The sequence below is a fragment of the Bidens hawaiensis genome, unplaced genomic scaffold (assembly GCF_021521415.1).
Source record: "Bidens hawaiensis isolate Kalapana, Puna unplaced genomic scaffold, B.hawaiensis_p1.1 tig00010607_1, whole genome shotgun sequence".
In the NCBI taxonomy this organism is placed as follows: domain Eukaryota; kingdom Viridiplantae; phylum Streptophyta; class Magnoliopsida; order Asterales; family Asteraceae; genus Bidens; species Bidens hawaiensis.
In genome coordinates, this window is record NW_027504987.1 from 147,213 (window position 1) to 165,732 (window position 18,520).

The 18,520-nt window shown below is 35.1% G+C and overlaps 2 pseudogenes across 1 annotated transcript; both read left to right on the plus strand.

Moving 5' to 3' along the window:
* The first annotated feature begins 1,474 nt into the window (after positions 1-1,474).
* On the plus strand, positions 1,475-4,053 carry LOC143609712 (uncharacterized; annotated as a pseudogene).
* A 10,317-nt stretch (positions 4,054-14,370) lies between these two features.
* LOC143609713 (protein NRT1/ PTR FAMILY 8.1 pseudogene) lies at positions 14,371-18,042 on the plus strand (annotated as a pseudogene). The gene is made up of 3 exons (XR_013149467.1): positions 14,371-14,487; positions 15,432-16,078; positions 17,080-18,042. The product of XR_013149467.1 is annotated as a protein NRT1/ PTR FAMILY 8.1 pseudogene (transcript).
* Positions 18,043-18,520: the final 478 nt, after the last annotated feature.

Genomic DNA, 18,520 nt, shown 5'->3' on the forward strand with positions numbered 1-18,520 from the left:
GCCGGCTATTACATGTTAGGGGTGTTCTTCGGGTTATTTATTCGGGTTTCGGGTTGTTTGGGTCGGTTTGTTCGAGTTTGAGCTTAAAACAAATTGACCCAAGAACCGACCCAAATAAGTCCGGTTTGTTCGGGTTTCGGGTTGAACGGGTCGGTTAATTCGGGTTGGGTTTCGAGTTTAACAAATTAAAAAAATATATTCACCTTTGACAATATCATAAATTAAAAAACCGTATTCCAAGCCGTTATAAAACCATAATATACAACCATATTCAACAATATCATATGTATTATTTAGCAAAACGTAAAATTTATCATACAAGCATGCATTAGACCGAATGAAGGAGTGTTGTAATATGTGGATCAATACTTGTGTGAATTGAAGAAACATGCTCAATACATATTTGTTTAAATACTATACTATTTAAGTTTTTGAACTGAATATACATTCTCAACATGTTTTATGGTCATTAACGCATTGGGATGTGATAAATCCAATATTATCGGAGTCTCGAGAACAATCGAACAAGAATACATAAAGTCAATGTGTTACTTCACCGCTAAACTACCCTATAAAAATTAGGGATACATGCATCAATGTATTATACTTCGAGTTATTCGGGTTAACCCGAATTTGGGTATTTCAACCCAAATACCGACCCGAATATTTTATCTCGGATTCGGGTTAGGAGCTTAATCGGTTCGGGTGAATTCGGTTCGGGTTATTCGGGTCTCGGGTCGCTTCGATTCGGGTTCGTTATTCGGGTACGGTTAAAAAACACACCCTATTACATGTGGCAGGGGGATCGACCGCCACATGCCCGACTACCCGGTAGGCCCGAAAATTTAAAAAAAAATTATATATATATATATATATATATATATATATTGTTATAAAAAAATGTATTTGAACTTGTAGTCTAACATCTTTAAATTGTTTAGCCCATGTAAAATCATGTCCATTGTCCAATTGCCCAAATTATTTGTAGGCACATAGCCCAATTACAAAATTCTTTTTATTGTTAATTGTTATTATTATTCTTAAAAATAGAAAGTTAGAAACGTAGGCAGAAAGAAAGCAGAGGGCTAAGCCTGAGCGCCAAACAAGAAACAACCACCGCCGACCCGTCGTTCACCGTTCACGCCGTCCGTCTGTCCGTCGCCGCTCGCCGGACCATCCGTCGCCGTCGCCGGACTCCAGCCTCCGATTCTCCAAAATTCTGAAATCTGAATTTCTGATCAGGTTAGTTATTTTTTTGATTAATTTTATAAAAGTTATTGACTTAGAATAATAAAATCTTAGATGTAATTGTTCATAATTCATGTTTTGTTTGTTTATTGAATTATGTTGAAATTCAGTTATTAATCAGTTTGTTTAGCGAATAGACGACAAGACGAATAACACATTTAACTAAATAACTAACTGAACTCGGAACTAAACAACTAATATTAATATATATTGTTTTGCAGGAAAAATGCCTCCTAAATACAAATACCTATCGGGTAATGAAAAACGTAAAAAGAGGAAACGTGAGGAAGAACTAAGCAAGTCTCAATCTCGGATATATTTAAGTTTTTTACAAAACAACCTGAAACTTCTAGTGTTAATGAAGAACAAGAACGTGTTTATGTTGATGAAAATGTGATTAATGTCGAAGCTAATGTTAATGTCGATGAAGATGATATTGATGCGGATGTTCATGTTGACAAAGACGATATTGATGCGGATGTTCATGTTGATAAAGACGATATTGATGTGGATGTTCAAGTAGATAAAGATGATGTGGATGAAGATAATGTTGATGCTAATATGGATGGTGCTAATGTTGATGGAGCTAATATAAATACAAGCATTGATATTTTTGATCCTAGAAATTGGGATGGCCTTAATCCTTACATGATTAATATTTTGGTTGAGAAAGGTCCAAAACGAGATTTTTCTATTGATAAGGGTCCGGTGAATTCAATTGGAAGACGGTTTTCTAAAAGCATGTATACTAGACATCTATCTAATGGGGAGACTTGTGATAGAGTATGGCTAGTGTATTCAAAGGAGGTTGACAAGCTATTTTGTTTTTATTGTAAACTTTTTAGAAAAGGGCGTCCGTAAGGTGGGTTAGATAGCTATGGTTTTACGAATTGGAAGAACGCTTCCGTTAGATTTAAAAATCATGAGCTTAGCATCGAACATTTGAAGAGTATGAAACAATGGTTTGAAATGCGTAAAATGTTGAATTGTAAGGAAACCATCGACAAAGTAGCATACGAACAATTCAAGAAAGAAAGAGATTATTGGATAGAAGTTATTTTTAGGATTATTGCACTTGTGAAATTTCTTGCTAAAAATGGTTTAGCATTTCGGGGATCCTTCGAGAAGTTATACCAAAAAAATAATGGAAACTTTTTGGGATTGATTGAGATGTTGGAAGAGTTCGACCCAATTATAAAAGAACATTTACGCCATATTATGAGTGATGAACTCAACATACATTATCTTGGTCACAATATCCAAAACGAGTTTATCGGTTTACTAGCACATCGGATTAGATCGGAAATCATCGAGAAGATAAAGCAAGCAAAGTATTATTCTATCATCCTTGATTGCACTCCGGATATAAGTCACCAAGAACAAATGTCTATAATTGTGAGGTATGTCAATATCAATTTAAACTCTAATGCGGTTACCGTTGAGGAATCTTTTTTAGGTTTTCTAGTTGTTGATGATACCACCGGCTAGGTTGATGTTACACTTGAGGAGTTAAATTCTCTTGGTCTTGATGTCAATAATATACGTGGTCAAGGCTATGATAATGGATCAAACATGAAAGGAAAACATCAAGGAGTTCAAAAGAGATTCTTAGATATAAATCCTAGAGCTTTTTATGCCGCATGTGGTTGTCATAGTCTTAACCTTGTACTATGTGACATGGCAAACGCTTGCACTAAATCTAGGGAAATTTTTGGTGTCATACAACGGATTTATAGCGCCTTTGCTAATTCTACTAAGAGGTGAGCGGTTTTGAAAGACAATGTTAAAGGGTTCACTCTTAAGTCAATGTGTCCCACTCGTTGGGAAAGTCGTGTGGATAGCGTTAAACCGATTAGATTTCAACTTTCAGATGTAAGAGAAGCCTTGCTTGAAGTTAGGGACACCAATAACGATAATAAAACTCAAAGCGATGCTCGTACGCTAGTAAAGAATGAATTTTGTGAGTTTGAATTTTATTTAGCAATTGTTATTTGGTATGAAATATTATCATCGGTGAATGTCGTTAGCAAAAGATTGCATTCCAAGGATATGATTCTCGATGTGGCAATTAAACAAGTGAAGAAATTGATTAAATACTTCAAGAATTATAGAGAAGTGGGGTTCCCTAAGGCAATTGTTGATGCTAAAAAAATTGTCATTGAAATGGGTGTTGATCCGGTATTCTCTCAAAGCCGTCCGATTATTAGGAAAAAACAATTTGACGAGTCTCGTGAGCAAGAAGTTTTATTTTCACTCGAGGAAAACTTTAAAGTTAACTACTTTTTATGTATTGTTGACCAATCAATTTATTCTCTTAAAACAAGATTCGAACAATACGAAAAACTATTTGGTTTTTTGTTTCCTAAAAAGTTGAAGGCGCTTGATGAAACAAAACTTAAGTCGTGTTGTTATACTCTACATGAAGCATTGAAGCATGGAGAAGAGTCCGATGATGACGACGAGGAACTTTTTTTGGAGTTGAAGTTGTTCGAGACATTTTTATCAAGTGATATTGTCACCCTTTTAGATGCTTTAAACAATGTGGTGCAACACGGTTTTTTTCCTAATGCGGTAAATGCATATCAAGTGTTGTTGACTATTCCGGTAACCGTGGCTTTGGCTGAAAGAAGCTTTTCAAAATTGAAGTTGTTGAAGACTTACATGCGATCCACAATGTCCCAAGAAAGACTTAACGGCTTGGCGATGATATCTATTGAAAGCGATGTGTTGGAAAGCATAGATTATCAAGAATTGATTGAGAGTTTTGATTCAAAAAATGCAAGGAGAGCATCGCGTTTCGTTTAGGTATTTAAATTAGATTATTTTGCTACAATATTTATATTTTGTGTATTGAAATTACTATTATCATCATTACATCGTATGATTTACTTTTTTTTATGAGTTATCGAGTTTATTTTTTGCTTAAGTCTTTAGGCCCGAATTTAGGCTCTCCTCTGGCCCAAAATTTTTTAGCCTTTCTCGGAGCCGGCCCTGTGTGATACCATCCAAATAGTTTAAACGAGCAAAATCGGGTTAAATTGAAATAGGGTGTGTATGCTAGCCCAAAATGTAAAAAGAGTTAAAAAGGGGCATCATGAACTCACCTGACAAAAGGCACACAATCACCACGAGCTAGAGACCCCTAAGTATTCCCACAACTCAAAGGCCTGTCGGTTTACACACGATCATTACTAACGATACCGAAAAGACTCGTTTATCCTGTGAGGCGTTCTAACAAGATTCGAGTTACGTAGAGCCTCAACCTCACCAATTTCAATTACAACAGCCCCCGGGGCCTTTTATTTACCAAAACGACCTTTAGGTACTCCTGGGAATAAGGAATTCCCAAACTACCCCCAGAGGTTGCTAGATAAGACGAATATGCGCGTTTATGAGTTGTTTATGCTCTTAGTAACCAACTCAGCCCCGTGTGGACCAAATTTAATAAAATCACAGCCAACAAGTCCACACAACGCTACACGAGTTGGATGGGTCGGTAATTCGCAAGCACGACGCACAAACTACCAATAAACGCGAATTTGCGTTTGTACCGACCCGTTTGAGAAACTGACAACCACTTCAGCCCCATTAACATAAAAATTAATTTTTTCACAGCCCATATAACATACCAAGGCTACACAATTTGAATTGGTTGTTAATTCCCTCAAACAACACGCTAAACACGACAATTAAAAATCTAGACAACCGAAATCCTAGTTTCTCAATCTATAGACAATTGATCAATCAAATGAGCTTCATAGCTCACGATACTAAAGTATAACCTATATGACATACCTAGGAAGATGACGGAGCAAAAAATCTCTTAAAACATCCCCAAAAGAACACAATTGGACAGCCACCGGTTTATCCTAAAACGAATGAATTGATCAATAACGAGTATAACATGCAGATTTTAGCACGCAAAGAGGTATTTTATTTCATAGGAAAAACATAGAATTAAATTATGAAATTTTATCAGAGTTGCATAAATGTCTTAGGTTTATAAAAATATTTTTATTATATTTTTCTAGTAGACACAAAAATGATAAAAATTCCTCCAACACAGAAAGATACATGCAGCTATTTCAATATGCAGCAAAAGTGTTTTATTTGTTTAAAAATCATTACCAAACCAAATTAAACGATTCCAATTGGGTTGTAATATTAACTAAAAATATGAACTTTCAGAAGTGGAATCAACCAATTTGGACTTTTCATAAAAGAGTTATGATGTCGGAAAGATAGACCAGAATCCGTCACCCCGCATCATCTTTGACACACAATTTTATAAAATCATAAAAACCATTCAAATCTCGTCCAAAAATTACAAATTATACCTTTCTGGAAACTAGACTCAAATTAGAACATCATGGAAACAAGAATCGATCAAAAACAATGAGTTACCATCGAGTTACAGACCAAACTATAAACGAGTACGAATCTGTCAGAAAGCTGTTATCATCAAAACTCAACCCTAACATGTTCAACAAAGGGTTTAATGGTGGAAAAGAATTATATTATGATGTAAGCAACCTTGGACTAGACTCGGGATGTCCGGAGCTTGGCTGGAGTGGCACAAAAATGAGGTGGAGGCTGCAATATGGTAGCCCATCGGAACAGGAAGGAAAGGAATGAGAAGTAGGCTAGGGTTTACTTGTTATAATAAAACAATAACACTCTAGCCCCTCAAACTTGAAAAATGTGATAACTTGGATGAAATATTAAATAATTAACTTACGAGAATGACAAGGAGGTCCCCGAGGAATGCCAGATCGAGTCCCGGTTAAAATACAAACCCTACAAGATTAAAACCTTTTAACAGAAATTAACGAACGTTACAATAAAGTTGCAGTCGTTTATGAAAATATACTTGTATTTATATATGACGTTTGGGATAGCATGCTTTGGACCAATAGGTTCTATCATGTTGGTAAGTTTCTCCAGGTAAGTAAACAGGTCCCGTTGTTGATTGAGATTTGTACGAATTACTTTCCTTAGGCAAGAAACTTACTACTAGTGACACCCCCCTTCTAGTTACTACATGCCCGTCAAAATATATAGTTTTGATAACATTACTTCATATAAAAGTAACGTCATTTCTTTTGTAATAATATTAGTTAGAATATAGAATATAGAAATATTTCAAGGATAAAGACTTTAACTTTGACTAGGTCTAAAGATCATAACTCTACAAAATAAATTAAACGTAATCTCTACCTTAAATCAATAACTCTAAAATAAGAATAATAAAGAAAATGACAACTTGTCGTAGGGCTTCGATAATAGAGACGTTTTGGACGCTAGCATTGCTTTAGGACTTTGTATCTTGCACGTATTTCAAGAAAACGATCATTGGTTAGCCAGGAAGGTTGGGGCATGAATTCCTGGGTTAAATGTGTGTTGAAGAAAGTGTTTTGGGATGAAAGGAGCTCAATCCCATAGCCCCTCCCCCCCTCTTTTATAGGCATTTTCGGGCTCCCATCGGGTATCGCGATGGAGCCTGGGCTATGACCGTCGCATATCACGACGCCGCAATTCATGAGTTCATGCCACGTGTTGACACATGGTTGGACACGTGTACTCGGTTACTTAACATGGGCATCACGTATCGTGATGGTCTAGTTGGTTTGGCCAGCGCGTAGCACGACACCGCCATTTTCTAGATCTTTTTGAACTTTCATCGCGTATCGCGATGGAATTATAATTATCCGCCGCGTAGCGCGATGGGTCTAGAAAACCAGAATTTTTATTTTTAACCCTTTAACTTTAAGATTTGACATTTTTCGATCAAACTTAAATGAGAAGGTTTCGAGATGCTACATATGGACAAAACTTGAAGTGATATACAAGATCCTTCATTGGTTATTATTTCTTTAGCCTAAAGGTTGTGAAGCACCCTAAACAATGGGGCAACTTTTTATTAATGATAACCAAGGCACGTGTTCTTTTACTTTAATAGTATTTTCACTATTTATACTATATATAATATAGGAGTGAATGACCTTTTAAATTTTAAAAAGTTTAATATTTAATGTTTAATGTATAATCAACAATGCATTAAAATTTGAAAATACATAAGCAATATTGTATTTTGGTCATATGAAAAATACTAACAATAGTGGTCCTTCAACTTTAACCATTTTTTTATTAATTTGTAATATAGTTTACATTTACCCCTTATTTAAACCAAATACCCCCCATGACTTTTTAACGGTCATAAAATTTTCACACGTTAATATTTTTTATTAAAAAATACACCACAAAAAAGTGTATTTTATTCTTTTTAAATTGAATATGGTATTGCTATACTTTTAATTTTAAAAAAACTAATATGATACGAAATTACGAGTTAGGACCGACAATAGGTCAGATAGGGTGGGATCTGGTCATGTATAAGACCGTATTATGGTCGAAACGGGTTGATACAAAAATATGGTTAATATGGTTAAAGTCGGCTCGGTACGGGTTTGGGTCGAAAGGGGTCAAGTAAGAATGTTTTGAGTTTGAACGGTGACAAGTTAGAACGAGATTTGAGTCAAAACAAGTTGGTTTATAAAAAATTATTTATATAAAACTACTACATATTTAAGCTTTACTTCTTATTTTTCTCCACCTGTTACATGCGTTTAGGCAACTGTTACACGAATGACATTGTGTGATGCACTTACCGACATCGGTTACAAGTCCGATGTCACGCTGTGCACATACCGTCATTGGGTTACCGTCATTCCATTGCAAGGTTATGCACGTGTTGACACTGGTTACGCGTTCGATGCTGTGTTTGCATACGTAACCGCAGTATCGCGCGGACACTCAGCTAGTTATGTGAAACTTATTTTTATTATTGAGTTTCGGTTAAAGAGATTAATTTACTCTTCAGATATAGCTCTGAAGTTTCTTCGAAAGGAAAATTTGATATGAAATTGGTCTAAATTTGAACTTAAGAATCTTCAACTAACATGGAAATGCAACTAAACACATAGGAAGTAAGTTTGATAAAATGTGATTCATTCTGTTCTCATATGTACATAACAACGCAATTATCATGGGCGTGCAACGCAATTATCAGGGGCGGCGTTTTTTTGTCACTAAGCTAATAAAACTGTCATAGTCGCCTCATATATATTACGCTATATTTTGTGTAGGATGAACATGAACAATAACAAGCTAGGTTCAAAATGTTGAAAAGGAATATGGTAAATACCATTAATGCATAATTGTTATTCGAAATGTATTAAACATTTTTGTGTCACTAACTAAATGATCATTTTCTATAATTGCATCTTTAAAGTTAGTTTAAACATCTCTCTTTTATTATATTGTATTTGTAGGACTGGTAGATCATCCAACTTAATGACTACCCACCAACTTAGGTTATCTTCTTTTTAGAGGCTCAATATTATAAAAGAAAAGAGAACCACTTGCAAGTCGCAAGAGGCTTAAAACATACAAGGAAATGAAAATAACTAAAACACCAAGCAAAAAATCTTTTACAACCGTTTAAATAAGAAAAATAAAGAAATTAAACATGCACCATTTCTCCCACTCCAAGGCAAGCCCTCATGTTTACTCCTACGTTTGATCCAAAGAAACGAAGTTGCCTTGATGTCATACACAAAATTATTCATTGAGAATTTTTTATTATTAAAAATCTTATTATTTCGAGCCTTCTAAATCATCCAACATGTGACTAATAAAATTGCTTGGGTCACTTCACGTTTCGCCACTTTTTTTACATGCTTATTAGGATACTCTAAAAGATCCCTCATGGTATCAAAATTAGTGGACTTTGGTAACTTTACCCAATCGTGGATAATCAACCAAACCCATTTAGCCACCCAACAATGAACCATAAGATGTACCGATGAATCCTAATTCATATTGCACAAAACACATGTATCGTTTCCAACATCAACACCTCTCGTTAAGAGTGCTAATTTTGTAGCAATACGATCTAAAAGTAACCTCCAAGCAAAAAAATTTACCTTAATGGGAATGCATTTCAGCCAAAAGGAACTGTCAGCGACATGATGCACCTTGTTGTCCAAACAATTTTGAAATTTAGCATGGAACTGGGGCCGATCTAGGTATCTTGTACCATCTTTATACCCAGCTAACATTATTATTAGACCACACATAACAATATTTAACAAAAATATCTTTTTGTTTCAAATAACGAGGGGAATATTATTTTTAATGACCTGTCATTTATCTAATTGTCAAGCCAAAACAAGATTTTGTCTCCCATACCCATTTTTTGTTGTATCCTTTTCCAACATATTATGATTACTCATTAGTTCATCTTGATCCAATTTATGTATAGCGTTTTAGGTTCTCCTAAGAGATTAGAGATTTTTTAACCGGAATTAATCCCCAAGATTAAACATTCGTATGAACAGCAGAAATAATTTTAACCAAGATACAGGACTTACAGTTTTTATATCGAGACCACCATTTAGCAAGTAGAGCAATGTTGGTTGCATTCAAACTCCCGATCCCAAGACCACCCGATCTTTATCTCGTATTATTTTTTTGCCACGCGACCTAATTGATTTTATCCTTTTCACCATCTCCACCAATAAGAACTTTCGCCGTTTGGACTCCAATTGTTTTAGCACTTTAACCAAGGCACGAAAGATTGAAAAATAATAAACCCCCAAACTACCAAGGAATGATTTGAGTAATGTTAGTCGAGCTCCAAAACATAACGTTTTCACCTTCCATTTTGATAGTTTTGTATCAAACTTATCTAGGATAGGCTGCCAATTTCTTGTAAAGCCCATGTTTGCTCCAACCGGTAAACCTAAATGAAAGAAAGGTAACTTATCAAACTTGCAATTAAGAACTGCAGCCATTGACTGAACCTTCACCCCATAAAGTGTGCTTTTATGAAGGTTAACCTTTAACCACAAGGTCACGAGGAAGCATCTTAGAATTCTTTTTAGATTTGTGAAATTAGAATGACACCATTCCCCAAGGAATACCGCGTCGTCGACATAAAATAAGTGTGAAACTAGCAGGCCATTCCATGGTGTTTCTATTCCTTTGAACAATCCTTCAAAACAGATTGTTCTAATAGCAACGTGTAAGGCTTCCATTGTAATAATAAACAAGAACAAAGATAACGCATTACCTTGATGAACCCCCTCCGAATTTTGAACTCCGAAGTTGGTGAACCACTAATAATAATGGGCAAACGTGCTGATAAAAAAGTGCCTTTAGCCCACAATATCCATTTCTCCGGTAACCTCATTTGTGATAAGATGGAGTTTTACGCCAATTAACAGAGTCAAAAGCTTTGTCAATGTCTACCTTGAACATCATCGAAGGCAAATTCGTTTTTTACACCAAGAGACAATTTCATTAAGAATCAACACACCTTCTGTTATGTTTCTCCCACCTTCTGTTGCAAATTCTCATTTCAATTAATTGCCATTTTCATTAATTACAATTTAATTTGATGGATGATTCGTTGCTATTTTCATTTATCACTTATGGGCCTTTGGCTTGTTGAAACTTTCTATCACATGAATAACCCCCCCCCCCCCCCCCCCTTTAATATTTACTTACTTTCAAAACGATGTTAACAAAATGGGGGCCTTTGTTGTTTGGAGGCCTCAAGTCCTAGCTTGGCCCATTAAAACTATTGGGCCGGCCCTGCTAATTTGCCCACATGCATGAAAATGGTTTAGAATTTTAACCACATCCAATTCAAACACGTTCCAAAATTTCTTAATAAATTTGAAAGTGAATTCATCCGGGCCAGGAGATTTCTCCCCACCACAATCCCACACAGCTCGAATGAGGTAAAAGGAATAGTTCTCATCCATTTTATCAATAAAATTTTTGAAATCCAGGTGCTTCCTTACAATTCTAGAGGATGAGGGTTTAAACCAGCTTACTGCAAGGTGCAAATAAAGGTAATTAAGAAGTTTAGTTTGCCGTTCAAAAAAATTAGATCTCTTTTATCAATTGGAATATACGAAGTAAATAGACACTTCTTGTGTAAATTATGTAACTTGATACACAACTTTTATATTCGATTTATTTGATTAATTACATAAATAAATATGTGTGTGGGTCTATTTAATAACAAAAGAGAAAGCTAAAACATTTTTGAAAACAAGTATTTATTTTCAAGAGTGTCATTAAATGTCTTATGAAGTAGCAAGATATTTGGTTTTACTAGCCTTCATCCACTCCCAACTACTTTAGTTTTTAAGATATGTCTATTCTAGTGAATAATATTTTCCATACATGGCAATAGTTATAGCGTAGACTATTATGACATAAATTCACCCACCAACCAAAACCTGCAAAACCATGTGATTTCAAACTCATCTAGTAAATCAACGCTGTATTAATACACAACCAACAAACATCAATTAAATGACCCTCATCAATGTTTCCTTCTTTATACACACATACGTATATACGTCATGGACTCTTTGGATATAAAATTGCAACCGATTCTCCCTCACACATACATCACATAACAGCATGAAATAGGCGACGTACGTATGCACGCTAAAGATTGTGGATACATGAAATTGAGGTTGGTTTTTCATTTATCTAGCTTTTTCTGTGACTGCATAAGATTAATCGTTTTATATTAAAAAGAAAACAAAGAATACGTGGTTAGATGAGAGCTTGGTACATCTTAATTATATTGTACTTACACTTGTTGAGACGCCGGAGTTGGCGTACATCTTAATTATATTGTACTTACACTTGTCTTTCAAATGGTTACTTATATTAATTCAAATCTCACTAGTAAACATCTTGGATTGTTATCGCCAGGGCCGGCCCTGGGGTGGGGCCGGGTGGTCAATCGACGACCCCAGGCCCGACACCTCGCTAGGCCCAAACTTTTATTTTTTTTAAATTATATGTATTTTTATGAAAAACGATATGCATATTTAATATTTAAACTCAATAATATAACAACTAGCTTGGTCTAGTGAAAAAAAGGGTTTGACTCTCAATCAATAGGTTATGGTAATTTCATTTGAGAAATGCTTAATCCTATTTTTATACTAAAATTTTTTACACAACCCAAATATTAACCAAGTAAGCTCATTTAAAAATTACATTGTTTAAAATCCAACAAAATACTCCTTTACTTAAGGTTCCAAAAATTTTTCGCCTTCTGCCCAATTTTTTTTTCAGTTCTCGGAACCAGCCCTGATCGCTGTTCATAAAATTATAAACTTTCAGAAAAGATAAAAATAACCCTCTATCTCTCTTCCGGTTGGTCTAGCATTACCGGAAACACGAATGCTCTAAAGGATGAAAATCGATTAATAATGCAAGCTAGCTGAATTAGAGTTTGCAACTTGTAATTTATCATTCTTATTGCAGCCAGCAACTTTCATCGAGAGAGAAAACTAGTTATAATTGTAGTACAAGCAGGCCTCCAATTTTGTATAATAGGAAAAATAGAAAATATATATAACCTTTTTAATCAATTAATTTGAACTACGTATTATTAAATGCTACTAAAGTCCAGCTGTTGAATTTGGATAGTTAACATTTATATTTCTAAATATTTAATAACTTATATAATACCATAAAATAGCTTTTATTAAACAAATAAATTAGTTTTGGATCTTCTCCTTGCTTTTTGGGATTGATTCAGCATTTTTTTTAAATTGAAATAATTAATATTTTAAGTATAGGTCTTAATGTTCCAAATGCCAAAGCCACGAAGCTGTCTTAACTAGGTTTTTGACGTTTTAATCGGCGATTTAGACCATATCTGTCAAACTCGGTGGTTCCAACATTGATGGATCAAACCAATTTTATTCTATAGTATGGCTTCCAATGATTTTAGTAATCTGTTAAATATATATTATTGAGGAATCATAAAAAAGAATATTAAGTTTCTATGCTCACTACCAAATAGTATCTTGAACATATTATATTATAGCTCTAGACAATCAGTTTAAAATAAATTTATATGAAGAATCCTTGATAGTTTGTAATAATGTTGGTGGTGAAAAGACAAATATTTAAGTAGAACTTGGCATTATGTTACGCTTTGCTATATAACTTTGGTTGAAGAGGTCATGTTCATGTTAGCAAGATCAATTCTATAAATCTTACTAATTACTAATCTTGCGGTATCAAACTTCACAAAAAAAGATTAGTAAATAAAGAATGCAGTATCTTTAAAAAAAAATGTTAATTTCACTAAAAAAGAAAAGGAAAAAGAAAAACTTAATATCTTTTTAAGCAATTTGTCCTTTATTACTAAAAGACTTTTAAATAGTTTTAATGTTGTGTAACTCTGTTTTAAAAGAAACAAATGTTTTTGGATTGATCTTGGTATCATCAACCAAAGAATCCCAGTCAAAAAGATTCTAAACGGGTCGGGTCATAGTAAATCAATAACCCGGCCGCCCTCCCGCTACACTAACACCACTACAATATAAATTGACACTCACAACTAACTTTACACATTGATAAACATATCACGTTCTTCAAAAACAAACCAAAACAAGTAATATGGATACAATAAGTGAAAGAACTGAGAAATCATCATACACAGACCCTTCAGTCGTTATGGATTCGATCCAAAAACAACAATCGCATAAGGTATTGTAGCGCATGATACGATATTTTTTTTGTGATCCTCATGTAACATATATATATATATATATATATAGATAGGATTAGTATCATTTGAGAACTCTTAAATTATTTAAAAACTTGAATGAACTCTTAATAACTAACGTTTTTTATAAAAATTTTTGTATATTGATGTTATTTAAGTGTAGTTTTATCAGTTTTGACATCTATATTTACGATTACAATTATGAAAATTAGTTTTTTTACGCATATCTATGTTTTTTTACACGTGTAAATTTTTACCACATAAATTTTACACATGTGTAACTTGTGATTTATATATGTAATCAATTTTTTTTTTATAAATATGATAAAACAAGTCTCAAATAATGTTAATATATAAAAAAAGTTAAAAAAATATTTGGTTTTTAAGAGTTCCTAAAAGTTCTTAACTTTTTTTGAGTTCTCAAATGAAACTAACCATATATATATATATATATATATATATATATATATATATATATATATATATATTCTGGATTTCGCAGACATTAGAGACGATATCAAGTGCGAAGATGACAGTGGTGAGCAATGGTTGTGTTGATTTTAGAGGGAGGGCTGCTGATAAGCAAAAAACCGGTGGTTGGAGAGCCTCTCCCTTCATTATCGGTATAACAACTTATCATAATTTTGATTCGTTTACTAAATAAAACTTTTTAAGGCAAATTTTTTATATCTTTAGAACTTGAATCTATGATCTTTGGATGTTTAAGATACAGTCTCTGTCATTAAGCCACTAAGCCCCATGATCGGTTACTAAAACAAATCGAATTTAATTGTATTTTATTCTAAAACCAAGTCAAATGGTATTTTTATAAAAGAAAATCTTTAAGGTAAACATTTAACCGGCCCAACACTATCAGAAAATAAACAAAGAGTTTTTAAAGTTTTTAAATAATCTTGTATCCTTAAGCCGGATTAGGCCGACTTATTTATTTTGTAACACTTGCCTGATCACATATATTAGTTTTAAGAATAAGAATTCTCCTTTTAATCTTTTTTTAGTTAAGAAAGGATGAACTAAATTGTTCTAAATAAATAGCTCAATAGTTATATGAATTATACCCCCTTAGTCAAGTCCTAGATCGATAATCAAACACCAAGTAAACGAATAACTCTCGTTTATATTAATCAGAAAATATAACTCAAAAAACTAATCAAACCCTAACTCGGTTTGACTCTTGATGAACCCTAACTCAGTTACACCAACTTCACTTATTCTAATGTTTAACCATAACTTGGCTTATATAGACTAACCAAACTTACTAATCAAGACATTACCAAATATAATAAACCCTAATAATTCTTGGGTTGGGTTTTACACTTAGACCAAACAACAATTGAGCCAACACTTACACACGTAATATAGCATTTTTTTTTTTTTAATTTTTAGTTATAAAGCTATATATAACTAACACACCAATAATGTATAAAAACTTTTTAAAAATGATAATATTTGTTGTATCGTAAAGTAAATCAGGTAGTGCCAACCTTTGAACCTTCGTAATAGATTCTCACTTCCTAGTTAACGCTATGGCGAATTTTCTTTGCAGTGAACGAGGTAGCCGAGCGGCTAGCATTCTTCGCGGTCGCGGTAAGCATGGTGCTGTACTTAGTAACCGAAATGCACCAATCGCTACCAAACGCCGCCACACACGTAACCGACTGGATAGGAGCCGCGTACGTCCTCACCCTAGTCGGGGCCTTCATTGCGGACGCATATTTAGGCCGATTCTTAACGATAATCGTCTTCTCATTCGTCTACTTCGCGGGCATGGTAATGCTGACACTCTCAGCAAAACTCGACAGCTTACGCCCCTCACTCTGCCTCAAAAGGCCATGCCCGCCTGCATCCGACGGGCAAACGGCGTTCTTGTACACCGCACTTGGTCTCATTGCGATTGGCACGGGCGGGATCAAGCCGTGTGTGTCTTCGTTTGGTGCTGATCAGTTTGATGAAGAGGATGAGCGGGAAGTAGTGAAAAAATATGCGTTTTTTAATTGGTTTTTCTTTGCGATTAATATGGGGGCATTGCTTGGGATTACGCTTATGGTTTATGTGCAGCAGGAGAAAGGGTTTGCATGGGGGTTTGGTATACCTACGATAACTATGTTTGTTTCCATTGTGATTTTAGCCGCTGGGTTCTCGAATTATCGGTATAAGAAGCCGATGGGGAGCGTTTTCACGAGGTTTTTTCAGGTAACGATATGATGTTTGTAATGATCGATTCGGGTTTTGGGTTTGGTTGAATTCTGTTTGGTTTTGCTACCTATATATTACCGGGCGTTGACTGATGATCGGTTTGGGTTTCGGGTTTGTTGGGGCTGGCTATTTTTCAGTCAAACCGAAACTGAATTCAAAATGATCTAAAATGAACCGAAAACAGAATTTGAATCATGTTCGGTTTCAAACTAAATTTTATCAAGACACTAACTAGACGAGTGTTTATCAGTATGGGTTTCAATTTTCAAATTCTTTGGTTTGGTAATTGGTTAAGGGGGTGTTTAGAATTTCTTATTTTGCCCTACTTATGACCTGTGAAAAAATTAAAAATGACTTATGGAGGCCAAAATAAGGAATTCCAAACTCCCTCTAAGCACTAATAGGCTATTAAAAAAACGCCTTCCATACGTGAGTTCGGTTTTCTAGGTTTAACCGAATTAAACATTTTAAAAAAGCTAGAGGCTTGAGAGGCACTTAAGAAAAAGCTTGCTCCAAATCGACTCATTAGCTCATACCAATTTTAAAAAGTCATGGCCCAATATTAGCAAACGAGCCAAACAAGAGTCAAAGTAACCAGCATGTTCGCTCGTTAACTAACTTGTTGATTCGCTTGTATGGCTCGTTTAAAATGTCAATAGATGTAAATATACAATATTAAAATAAACTAAACTTTTTTAGAAAAATAAACAAGTTGCCTTGAGCTTTTAAAAAAATCACGCTTTCAGCTCATTAGGATAAACTAGCCAAGTTGGGTCAGCCAGCTCGGTTACATGCCTAAATATATGTAAATTTGGTTTTCTCAGTTTCACGAGCTGAATCTCTTAAAACTGAATTAACTAATTCGGTTCGATTGAAAACCAAATCAACCAAACACGGAATATGTACTTCAGTTTAGTTTTAAACGGTTTCAGTTCGGTTTGACTTTCAATTTAACCAACATGTAACGGAATCTTAGCACCCTGAATCCGCCATTGCAGGTGATCGTGGTTGCCACGAAGAACCATCTCCGAGGAGCCCGCGTCATCTCCGACGACCAACTCTATGAGGTTCTGACACAACAATCCGACATTTTTGGTGCCCGAAAACTCACGCACACCAAACAATACCACTTCTTAGACAAAGCAGCCATCATCAAAGACCAAGAATCACCAACAACTCAAAACAGATGGAACCAATGCACAATAACACAAGTTGAAGAATTCAAATGCTTCATTAGGGTTTTACCCATTTGGGCCACCACCATTGCTCTTTCAATCTCCTTTGCACAACTCTCCACTTTCTTCCTCTCCCAAGCAGCCATCATGGACCGCAAACTCGGGTCAAACTTCCTCATCCCCTCGGGCTCGGTCGCAGTCTTTTCGGCCATTAACGCAATAATCCTGGTTCCCGTGTACGAAAAAGTTATCGTCCCGTTCCTAAGAGCCAAAACAGGTCATCGTCGTGGGCTCACGTCATTGCAACGTATCGGTGTCGGTCTATTTATTTCCATTTTCGCAATGGCGTCAGCCGCGGTGGTGGAACACAAAAGGCGGAACCATGCAAACCCTAAAACCCTAAGTGTGTTTTGGCTGTTTCCTCAGTTTTTTCTTATAGGAAGTGCTGAGGTTTTTACATATGTGGGACAACTCGAGTTCTTTTACGATGAGGCGACGGATGGTACGAGGAGCATAAGTAGTGCGATGTTCTTGAGTGAGATTGGGATCGGGAGCTGGCTGAGTACCGCGATTGTGAAGATAATCGAAAAGGCGACCGGAAAGGAGGAAGAAGGGTGGTTAAGGAATGATCTGAATAGGAGTAAGTTGGATTACTTTTATTGGATATTAATGGGGATTAATGTGGTTAATTTGGTGGTTTATTTGTGGGTTGCTCGGAGGTATAAGGGTAGAGATGGAGCAAGTGCTACTGGGAGTGTTAGAGATGAGTCTACGGTGGATGCATGATCATAATGTTATTATTTTTCATTGTTTTCCCACTAATTTGTTGTGTGTTGATTTTGTTTGATAGTTTGTGAATTTTAAACCTTTGTTTGTTTCTAATTTCTGTAGTACATGTAACGGTTAAGAAGTGTTTCAAATAGTGTTTGCTACCTAAACGGGCCTACACAGCTTTAAGAGCTATTTTTATGTCAAAATAGTGTTTCAAATGATGAAAAGCTATTATAAGGGGTTTTGGAAAGCTAATGCTTTAAAATATATGAACGTATGCTGATCGTTTCTCTCTAAACCATGCAAAAAGTAAAGTAATATGCAAGTTGCCGCTTGCAGTGTTGTCAAATTACCAGGTTTGCTGATTAAATGTTTCTAACGAAGAGATCTTACTGGAACTTCGGGTTGACGTCGTCGTGGTCTAGACATCCGAATGATGTGCCATTTGTCTCTGGATGCAATGTCTTTGTACACATCGGGCATTGTGAGAAGT